At 39.2% G+C, this 11,944-nt stretch overlaps 1 protein-coding gene across 5 annotated transcripts in view; it reads right to left on the reverse strand.

The window, feature by feature from the left end:
• DIS3L2 (DIS3 like 3'-5' exoribonuclease 2) overlaps positions 1-11,944 on the reverse strand; it is a 370,836-nt gene that overhangs the window by 224,476 nt on the left and 134,416 nt on the right. The window lies entirely within an intron of this gene.

The raw sequence follows: 11,944 nt of genomic DNA on the forward strand, positions 1-11,944 counted from the left end.
ACTCCAAAATGATCATTACCAGGCAAATGAAAACAGGTAGGTTAAAGAAGAAAAAATTCTTATAGGCTGCATCATTTCTGAGACCCAGCAAGCCCCCTAGGAAACAGAACAATACACCACTCAAAAATAGCTAATGTTTGAAGCATCTTTAATGGAAAATTGCTTCTCCTTAATAAGGTAACAACCTCTAGCTCTAAGTGCAAATCAGGCAGATCACTCCAGCCAGGTTATATAGACATGGATGAGTCATTGCTTTTGATGCCAAACTGACGAATCTGAAGGTTTTATAATGGATCCTATGTGGCTGCTGTGGAGAAAAAGGATTCAGGTGTTAAACAGGAAAGCAACTAGTTTGGTTCTTCCTCAGTTTCAAAGAAGGAAAGGAAGGGTAATCTTTTGCAGAACATTTGCTGAGTACAAGACTGTTCTGGGGGTTGAAAGTAGATGAAAGATGAGCAAAAACAGTTATATGAGGGAAATAAAGAAAATATTCAACCATAATAATATCAGTCACGGAATGTGAACTGAAAAAAGAAACAAGTACCTAGTAAGAAGAGTCACGGAAAGGAAAGATCACACATCTAGTTGGAAGAAATAAGTACAGGCTCGTGGGGAAAACACCCTGTGGTTGAGCGGACTCTAAGACGGCCCCCAGTGATCCTCACAGCTCCCGCTCTCACACCGTGCTATAGCCCCCCTCCCTCTGAGTGTGGGCAGGACCTAACGACTTGCTTCTAATCAACAAAATATGGCCAACGTGACAGGATGTCACTTCCATGATTACGTTCCATAAGACTGTAACTTCCACCTTGAAAACAGACTCTCTCCCTTGCTGGATCTGACGAAGCCAGCTGCCATACAGAGAGGCCCACACCAGCAGCCAGCAAGGAAGTGAGGTCCTCAGTCCAAAAGCCCGCAAGGAACTGAATCTAGCCAACAACCATATAAACTTGGAAGAACACCCTTCCCCAGTAGAGCCTTCAGATGGCTGACACCTTGATTGCAACCTTCTGAGAAACCCTGAAGCAGAGGACCACGCTGGGCCACGCCCAGATTCCTGACTAAAGGGGAACCTTGTTTCCTCTACTCATAACACTTAGGATACAAAATGTATGGGTTTTTCACACCAAGCAATTCTGCAAGTCTCTGTGGACACCACCTGGTGTCCGACAATTTAAGTCAATTCTGATACAAACTACCTGCAGTGAGTACAGACCTCACAGATTAAGGGCTCAGTCCCATGAGACTGCTTGCCCCCACCCCCCCCACTTCAGACCCCAAATGCAAGTAGTGGGCCTCCAGATTACCTACACTCTGTCTGAGTTGGCTGCAAATTGAGGGGGTTCCCACGACCCCATCCTTAGGTTTGATAATCTGTCATAACAGTTCACAGAACTCAGGGCAGCATTTAACTTACATTTACTGGTTTAGTATAAAGGATGTCATAAAGGATATAGCCAAGGAGGTACATAGGAGGCCCAGAGGATCCTGAGCACAGGAGCTTCTGTCCCCATGGAGTCGAGGGGTGCACCACCCTCTCAGCACATGGATGTATTCACCAAGCTAGAAGCTCTCCAAACCCTATAGTTCAGAAATTTTTATGGAGGCTTCATCATGTAGGCATGATCAAATATTAACTCAATGTTCAGCCTCTCTCCACTCCCTGAAGGATGGGGGTGGGGCTGAAAATGTCAAGCTTCTAACCATAGCCTGAAATGATTAGAATCATTTCATGACCAACCCCATCCGGAAGCTATCCAGGAGTCCACCAAGAGTTGCCTCATAGAACAATGGATGCTCCTATCACCATCATCACTCAGGAAATGACAAGGGTTTTAGAAGCTCTGTGTCAAGGAACCAGGGTCAAAGACCACGTATTAGAACAAAAGATGCTCCTAGCATCGCTATCACTCAGGAAATTCAAAGGTCTTTAGGAGCTCTGTGTCAGGAAGCAGGGGCAGAAGCCAAATATATATTTCTTATTATGTTCTACTGACCCACAGAAAATGTGAGATAGTAAACGTGTTGTTTTAAGTCTGTGGCAAATTTGTTACACAGCAATAAATAATTAATACACATTTAAAATGACAGTTGACATTTGAAGGTTAGAGGAATTTTCACAGGAGGAGACAGGGAATTAGGCAGCATTCATGGCAGAAAAGAGGAGGCACAGAGACACAAAGGCAGAAGAGGGAAGTGAGTGCTTAGGAACAATACAAGGCCTGGTTTGTTTGGATGTGAGGTCTGAGTGGGCAGGTGCAAGAACATAGGCTGGGGGCTTCCCTGGTGGCGCAGTGGTTAAGAATCCGCCTGCCAAGGCAGGCAACAGGGGTTCGAGTCCTGGTCCAGGAAGATCCCACATGCCACAGAGCAACTAAGCCTGTGCGCCACAACTACTGAGCCTGCGCTCTAGAGCTCACAAGCCACAACTACTGAAGTCCACACGCCTAGAGCCCATGCTCTGCAACAAGAGAAGCCACTGCAATGAGAAGCCCATGCACCGCAACGAAGAGCAGCCCTGGCTCACTGCAACTAGAGAAAGCCCGTGCACAGCAATGAAGACCCAACACAGCCAAAAATAAAATAAATAAATAAATTTATTTTTTAAAAAAAGAACATAGGCTGGAGAGACAGGCAGGAGACCCCTGGTGGACAAGGACTGCCAAAAAGAGCCATTAGAGCTCATCACTGACATCATGCGGTCTGAGAACCTCTGTAGGAAGATTCATTTGACACTTCTTGCTTCAAGAGGCGACAGGCTTCAAAAAATGATTTGGAAAATGCCCATAACTAAATGTATACTTTATTCTTTTTAAGGTACTTTCCCTTCCATTACCTCATTTGATTTATGCAAGGACCTGTGAAGAAGTCAAGGCAGGTATTTATTATGAATTTTTTTTGTTTTTGTTTTTTTTACAAATAAGGAAAATGAAGCAGTAAGAGGCAAGAATGACTGGCAAGAGCTTTTGTTCAGTACTTTTTTGTTTCCTACTAGGAGTGTTGCCACATTTTATTGGCTCCTCCTTCCCTGGTGGAGATGCAAACAGGGCTAGCCAAACAGGTTTGGATCCTGGCCCCAATGTAGCAGGGTAGACCCAAGGAGCATTTATACCTAGAAGAGTAGGTGCAGTGAGGCCTGGGTGAACTGTAGAGTCAAGAGTACAATAGTTTAGTCCATATAAGCTGATATCAAAAGAGCTCTGAAATAAGGAGGGTCAAAATGAACATTAGATCCCAAGTCAAGACTATCAAGTTTATACTCGATTGCTGCCTCTGCCTCAAGCAAATGAGTCAGAGCTGAGGGGACTGGCCAAACAAGGGTCAGCTAACTGGGAGCGGAGATGAGAGACTTTACTATGCAGCTGAGCTTTACTCAGGGGCCTAGTAAAAGGGTGTGCAGGGGTGGGAGGCTGGTTCCACTTAAAGGGATAGGGGTGACTCATTTATTTTTTAGTTTGCCTTTTTTTTTTTAAGCAGTATCTGAAAAGCAGGGACAATTTTCTACTGCAAAATGTTAAATAAGATCTGTCCTTAATGGTGGCGGTTCTACACCCAGAGTAGGACACCCAGTTCCCTCTCCCCATCCAGAGCCACACAAGCCAGTTTTTTTCCCCCCCAATAGGCTTAGTTGGAGTCTTCAACAGCTTTTTGTAAATCTCAACAGGTTATAGCTACCAATACTCCATTAGTCAAGCAAAGGTTTCCCCTGACATGTTGCTGCATGACTTGAAAAATCTAGTTGGTAGTTCTGAAGGGAGAATGGGCATTATTTAGAGTGACCCAAAGGGGTAATCAATGCCAGTAAGATGAATCATAGTTCTGCATAGTGGCTAAGAAAGGGTCTCTATCAAAGCAAAAAAAAAAAAAAAACCCACAAGAAACCTTAAGAAAGCAGGTTAAACATTAAGTTACAAAAAAGGCTTCATTATTCAACTGAATAAAGCTTCCAAATTCTGCCTAGAGGGGTGAAAGGGGAGGAGCTACTTGATTGGGCCTTCCCTTCTTGGAGTCTGATGACCTGAAAACTAACTTCACAGACGAAAGTGCTCAGAATCCCAGGTCGAGGGAAGTGGGGATGAAGACATTAACCATCTCCACCTGTAATGATTCTCATTTTCCCAGTTCAATAATGTCAAATTGAACTTTTCTCTTTCAATCCATTCTTTCAAAATAATGGTTAAATGCAAATAAAAAAGAGGGGGTTCTCCCTGAATAAAGGTTATTTTAAATAATTGTGAGAATCAGTCTTTTTAAATAAAAATAATCTTTAATCATTTGATATCCACTAACGAAAGAGAGGCATTCCTTCATTTCTTGAAAATACTCATCACTTCCTTCTTAGTTCTATACATTTTTCTGTTAGGTCTTGTACAAGGCTCTCAAAATCTTTATCAGAGTTACTTCCCACCCTCCATCCTTGCGCCTGAGTTTTCCATATCTACCAGCTTATGCCTTGGTTTTATAGGATAATGACTACTTCAGGTAATTCCAACTGTGGACCATCTACCTGATAATCTCACCAATTTCCTATAGCTTCAACTGATAATATTCAGATCTATAACTCTCACCATCCCTCCTCTGGGTCGATATTTCTATTTCCAATCGCCCACTGGATGTTACAACTTGAGTGTCCCCACGTAACTCAAATTCAACATATAATCAGAACCCAGATTCATAGTCCATCTCATACCTGGTCTTATTTTTCTCATTTAAGAATGTCAACACCAATGCAGTTGCTAAACTAGATATCAAGTTAATCTCATCCTTGAACATTCTTCTGTCTTAAGTCCCATATCTGATCTACCATCGAACTCTGACGATTCTATTTCTGAAATATCTTGCCTACCTATCCCTTCTTCTGCATTCCAGCTGCCATTGCTCTCAGTCAGGTCTTCAAGCATCTTAACTGGTCCCATGCCATGCCCCAATTTCTCCCCTCTTCCTAACAATCAGTCTCCTTTCCTTAACAACCTTGGGTGACCTCCCATTACCCAGATCTCTTAGCAGCCACAGATAACTGGACAAAACTTCACCACAGCCTATTTTTCTAGCCTCCCCTCCAGACTCCCCACCATGCATACTGCACTCTTCCCACTGTAGATATTATTCTACCTACTATCCACCTCTGTGCCCCTGTTCATGCCAAGAATATTTCCGACCCTTCTTCGCCTGGAAAACTACTCATCCTTCAAGGCCTAGAGAGCAAATTGTCTTATTTTCTCTCCCTCTTCCTCCTCCTCTCACCTTCTCCCCGTTCCTCTTTGAATGGTCCCTCCCTCCCTCTGCAAATCTGTTCCTCTTCTCTTTGTGTACTGTTTGTGGTTTCTAGAAGCCTCTGTTTCCTAATGACTTTGTCTCCAGCCCTCACTCCACATGACACTGTTACCCCAGAGTCCTCAAGCTGTGGAGAAAAAAATCTAATGGGTCACTGGCCAGTCAATGTATTGATGTTTCTTAGGTCAGGAGTCCACTCATGATCCAACTAACGTCCTGGGGACAGGGCAGACTGCATTTACCACGTTAGTAAAGGCAATTCCCATGGAAGGGGACTAAGGCAGTCAAGATCCAGAACACACGTCTGTTACTATATCTCCTCTTATGGAATAATTTCACCTCAAGGACAAGCATCTGGATTTTACTCTTCATTCATCTTTCTCTTCCTAGTAAGGGGCAGAATGCCTGGCTTGCCACTCCCTCTGTATCTCCTTGGATGCCCTTAGTTGAGATGACAGAACATTCAACACAAACTGGCTTATATCTCAAAGGTGAATCACTGGCTAATGCAATTAGAAGTCCAGAAGGAAGACAGGCTTCAAGGTCGGTTGATCCAGGGCCCAGCCCTCTAATGGTTGTAGGGGCCCAGATTTTTTTCTGCTTCTCCACTCCTCTATCCACAGCACTTGGCTAGTCATAGGATAGCTTCTAGTACCAATCAGGGATAAATGTTTCATGTTCACATCCATCAGGAAACTACTTAATCCCAGAATTCTAAGCAGGAGTCACCCTGATTAGACTGCTTAGGTCATGTGCCTATGAGAAGAGGAAATGGTTTGAAGCTGCAACATCCAATGCAGTAGCCACAAACCAAATGTAGCTATTTAAAATTAATTAAAATTAAATATAATTAAAAATTCAGTTTTTCAGTCACATATTTCAAGTGCTCAACAGCCACATGTGACTAAGTGGCTACATAGAAAGTTCTACTGGCATAAGGTAACCAAGTAACTGGTATAAGGCAACCAAAACTTGGCAGCTGGGGTCAACTTAGTTCAAAGTCCCAGGAATCTGGGGAAGGGGCAGATGTCCAGATGAAAATCTAGGTGCATATAGGAAAGGGAAAGAGGGAAATAGACTCTAGATGGGCAATGAACAATACTCAACATATTCTTTTAGAAAGAAATTAAATTGATCTGGCATGATCTCCTCTTCAAAAAATATAACCCATTTGTAGAAACTGTCTGTTGTTATTTGAGGTACAAGGTGTTTTTCTTTTACAAACTCACTAACTTCCTGTGGGACACTGGACATGCCAAGTAACTTCTCTGAGTCTCAGTTTCCTTGTCTGTAAAAAAAAAAAGGGGTGAACTAGATCAGTTGTTTCTAACCTTTTAATCAGAGCAGAATTTTTTTAAAATACATTTTTTAAAATTAATTTTTGCCTAAGATCTCACACTTTGAAGTATTTTTAGTAACTTAACTGCATCAAAAATTAATTTGTTACCCTGTTTTTTAATCAAAAACATACAACTGTTAATTAGAACCTCTGATCAGCAAGAAAAGTCAATGTTACCATGGTAGGCTAGTATCATTTGTATCAAAAGTAAAATAAGTTGACCTTGCATTCTTAAAGCAAATGAACTATTTTCATTTAGTGTCATGAAATATTTATAAATAATGTGGAGTACTCCACTGGAAGCCCCGAGGGGTGGACTAACACACGTCAAGGAGAGTACTTGATCTTGTAGGACTCATGTAGGTCCAGAATTTTATGATTTCTATAGTAATGCAACTGTAAACAGATATGACCCTTGTCACTAGCAAGGACTAGCCTGACCTGGAAAGTACCAGAGAGAGGGATGAGTAGACAGACTTGGAAGAAAGATTCCAAGGGTGACTGGAAATAAGGAGAAAATGATACCATCACACAAAGATGCTGATCTACATTTTTATTACCAGTAAGCCCCCCAAAAGGAGATTATTAAGTAATTCAGGGAGCCAAGTATAAAGCTAAAAGTGGACAGCAAGCAAGAGAATCAGGAGTGCAATACTGCAAAAGATGCTAAAAGAACCGGGGGCAGGGGGGGTGGCTCCAGAGACCTTCAAGTCTTCATTCACCTCTACTGAGGAGAAGGGCAGGCACACATAGTGACAGACATGCTAGAGGCCTGGGAACTTCTGTTTCCAGGTAACAGCATGAACTACATTTAATATAGATTATTTGCTTTTATTTAAATTTCTATTCCAATAATTTGGTGTTAAAGTACTAGCAAGAAGGCTGACAGGCATGTCTATTCCTAGGTGCTGTAAGGAATGGATTGGGGCAGAGTATATTCTATAAAATAAATTACTTGTAATGTTAGAAAAATGTTCTGGAACCCAAGCTCCCTAGGTCTGTTGATACATCAAAGAGAAAATAGGTAGGACTGACTCAATGATAAAAAATGAGAAGAGGAGAAGGTGAAAATGACAAGCCAGAGAAAGAACTGGACAAGCTCCGATCATATTTCAGTAAAGAACAAATATTATTATTTCAAGATTGTTATAATTCATCATGGTTTTCTATCTCTGCTAACCCTTCTAATAACTATGTATTTAACAATTTAAAAATTCCTTTAAAAACACCCACATTTCTCAAACAGCTAAGTATATGACCCAGCAATTCTACTCCTGGGTATAATTTCAACTGAATTGAAGACAGGAACTCAGATACTTGCTCACCAATGTTCATTTCAGCATTACTCACTATTCAATAGCCAAAGGGTGGAAACAAACCAGTGTCCAGCAACATGAATGGATAAACAAAATGTGGTATATTCAATATAATGAAATACTACTCAGTTATGAAAAGGAATGACATTCTGACACATGCTACAACATAGATGAACCTTGAAAACATTATGCTAAATGAAATAAGCCAGACACAAAAGGAGGAATATTGTATGACTCCACTTATATGACATATCAAGAAGAGGCAATTTATAGAGAGGAAGTAGATTAGTGGTTAGCAGAGGCTGGGGTGGGTGAAATGGGGAGTTGTTTAATGGTTATAGAGTTTCTGTTTAGCATGATAATAAAAAGTGTGGGAATAGTACTAGATAATAGTAATGGCTGTGCAACATCATGAATGTAATTAATGGGACTGAATTGTAAACTTAAAAATGGATAAAAAGACAAATTTGGTGCTATATATATTTTATCACACACACAAAAGATTTTTAAAACCACAAGAGTTTCTGTTTCTTATAGAGGGTGTAGGGCAGCGAATAGTGTGATAATATTTATTGCTTTCAAGGAGGGAAACTCAGATGGCAGAAGAGAACAGGTAGGCCCCCGTCCTCTGACAGTCCCTTAAAGAAACTCTTAGAATAGAGGGGTTCTTCAAGGGCCTAAATAGATGCCAATGACGCTTTAAACTACATTTCCAATCCAACCTCTGACATGAACTTCAACCTACATTTCCAACTATACATGACCACCTCAGACTTAACATGTTTAAAAGAAAGTCCTTAGGAATACAAGATAAAGGTAGAGATTACTTACAATAAATAAAAATAGTAGAAATACGTTTGTACTAAAAATTAAACAGACAAGTCACTTCCTAGTGTAATAAAAAATGAGGGGAAAACTGAAAGGTTTGATTATAGATGCAGAGGAAATTAATTGAAAAAACTTTGTACAACTCTATTCTAAAATATTAGAATAGGTGGCTAAAATGTATGATTTTCCTGGAAAATATAATTTTAATTTTGCATTATCAAAATTAATGCAAGAAGAGGGAAAAAACCCTACAGAAACGAATAATCATTACACATGGAGAAAGTTGCCAGCTAAAGAAAGCCCTAACCCATGTTCCAACCATGAGTTCTTTAAATGCTTCAAGTATTGAGAATGCTTGATCATTCTCAATGCTATTCTGACTGCTCCAAAGCAGTGAGAAAAAGAAAGGCTCCCCGGTTCTTCCCAAAAAGTTAATAGAGCCTGATACCAAAACACAAAAAAGACAGCACAATAAGAAGAAACTGCAGACAAATCTCACATTTTGTATTTTAAATCCAAAAATCATAAATAAATAATAGCAAACAGAACTGAGTTACATGTTAAAACATGCTATACACCATGACCAAATGAGAGTCATGACTGTATGAGGGATGCAAGAATTATTCAATGTTATGTGTCATCAAGTAAACAAGCCAAAGGGGGAAAAAAACGAAATCTTGAAAGAAGCTCAGAAGGCACTTGAAAGAAAAATTCAATATCCATTCCCAATAGAAACTTTTAGTTAAAAAAGAAAAAGGACACTTGGTTAACTAGGTCTGAAGCCAACAACCAGCACTGCGCTTGAGGGTTTAATACTGGAAGCATTCCTATTAAAGTCCAGAAGAAGGCAATCACCACTATTATGTAATACAGTTCCTAAAGCAATGGCCAATGAAATGAGGTAATAAATGAGGAGCACAAATTAGAAAGTTAGGGGCAAAATTATTATTTGCAGATAAAATTGTTTTATACCTAGAAAATCAAAGCCACTAGAAAATTATTGGAAATAATAAGAGCATTCATTAAGGTATCCAGTTTAAAGATACACAAAACAACCCCAATAGCTTTCTTATATATCAACAATTACATGTAGGAAATTGCTGGAAAAAATTTCCTTTCAAATTAATACTAAAGAACACAAAATACTCATTGTTTTTTTTCTAATACTCAAGTTTTTTCTAATGTGCAATAATGCTATATATAAACTATTAAACATATTAAGAAGATGTAAGATTCAAAATTCACATTGTGAACAGGTTTGATGAACTAAGACATACATAGACCATACTATAGTCAAAACAGCAAAATGGGGCACAAACAGTCCCCAAAAAAGACCCCACAATTGAGCAAAAATTGAGGCAACAGATTTTTACCTACATTATTTTAATTAGCACTACATGGGCAAAAAACCAATCCAGTAACCACAAGAAACTAAGGAACTGAAGAAGTGTTGCATTTCCTAACAGTAAATAATTAAAACATTCATTAAAGTCTTGTTCAGCATCAACTATCAATTTCAGTAGCTTAAACCAGTGGTTCTCCAAGTGTGGTTTGAGATCCTGCCAAAGGCCCACAAGGTCAAGACTCTTTTCATAATAATAGTAAGACATTATTTGTCCCTTTCACTCTCATTTTCTCATGTCTGTAAAGTAGAGGTCAGCAAACTAAACTGGCCCACAGGCCAAATCCAGCCATGTCCACTCATTTACATATTCTCTACAGCCACTTTCAGGCTACAAAAACAGAGTTGAGTAGTTGTGACACAGAAGTCTCTGTCTCTGGTGTATCCCACAAAGCTGGAAATATTTACTATGTGGTCCTTTACAGAATACCTTTGCTAACCCCTGCTCTAATGACCAATAGAATGTGTGCTTATGTATTCGTGTGTTTTCTAGAATTTTCTAAGATTATCAATTTAAAGTATAAACAAGTATATTTTAGAAGTTAATTCCATTTTTCTCCTCAGTATTTTGACTATGGTTTTATCTACTATAAATCATCAACCTCACTAATGCCCAATAAATCATTATTTTAAAATCTGAAGTTTTCCTTAAACGTACACAGAAACACAACCAGAAGTAAGTACACTTATTTTGCAATATTTTAAAGCTTTCTTTGTTTTAATTTTAAATACAGAAATATTGATAGATATAACCTACATACACAAAAGCATTTTGGAGTCTTCAATAATTCTTAAGAACACAGAAGTGTCCTGAGACCAAATAACTTGAGAATCACAGGTTTAAATAAAGTTGTTTGCAGCAGAATACACATTCTTTTCAAGAACACAAGGAATACTCTCCAGGATAAATCACATGCTATGCCACAAAACAAGTCTCAACAAATTTAAGAGCATAGAAATTACATCAAGCATTTTTCCCAACCACAACAGTATGAAACTAGAAGTCAATTACAGAAAGAAAAATGGGAAAAGCACAAACATGTAAAGGCTAAACAACATGGGTCAATGGGGAAATCAGAAAATACCTCGAGACAAATGAAAACGGAAACACAAACTCTATGGGATGCAGCAAAAGCAGTTCTAAGAGGGAAGTTTATAGTGATACAGGCCTTCCTCAAGAAACAAGAATAATCTGAAATAAACAACCTAACCTACCATCTAAAAAGAAGAACAAACAAAACCCAAAGTCAGCAGTGGGAAAGAAATAATAAAGATGAGAGGAAATAAAATAGAGACCAAAAAAACAACAGAAAAGATCAATGAAACCAAGAGCTAGTTTTCTGAAAACACAAACAAAATTGATAACCCTCTAGCCAGACCCACCAAGAAGAAATGAGAGAGAACCCAAATAAAGAAAATCAGAAATGAAGGAGGAGCAATAACAACCAATACCACAGAGATACAAAAAATCATAAGGAAATACTACAAACAGTTATACACCAACAAATTGGATAACCTAGAAGAAATGGACAAATTTCTAAAAACATACAACCTGCCAAGACTAAATCAAGAACAAACAGACAATTTGAACAGACTGATCACTAGTAGTGAAATTGAATTTGTAATTTAAAAAATTTACAGCCAACAAAAGCCCAGGACTGGATGGCTTCATAGGGGAATTCTACCAAACATATGAAGAAGTGCTAATACCTATCCTCCTCAAACTATTCCAAAAATTGAAGAGGACAGAGCACTCCCAAATTCACTCAGTGAGGCCACCATTAC

This window comes from Balaenoptera borealis, assembly GCF_965194805.1.
Source record: "Balaenoptera borealis genome assembly, chromosome: 6".
Classification (NCBI taxonomy): Eukaryota; Metazoa; Chordata; class Mammalia; order Artiodactyla; family Balaenopteridae; genus Balaenoptera; species Balaenoptera borealis.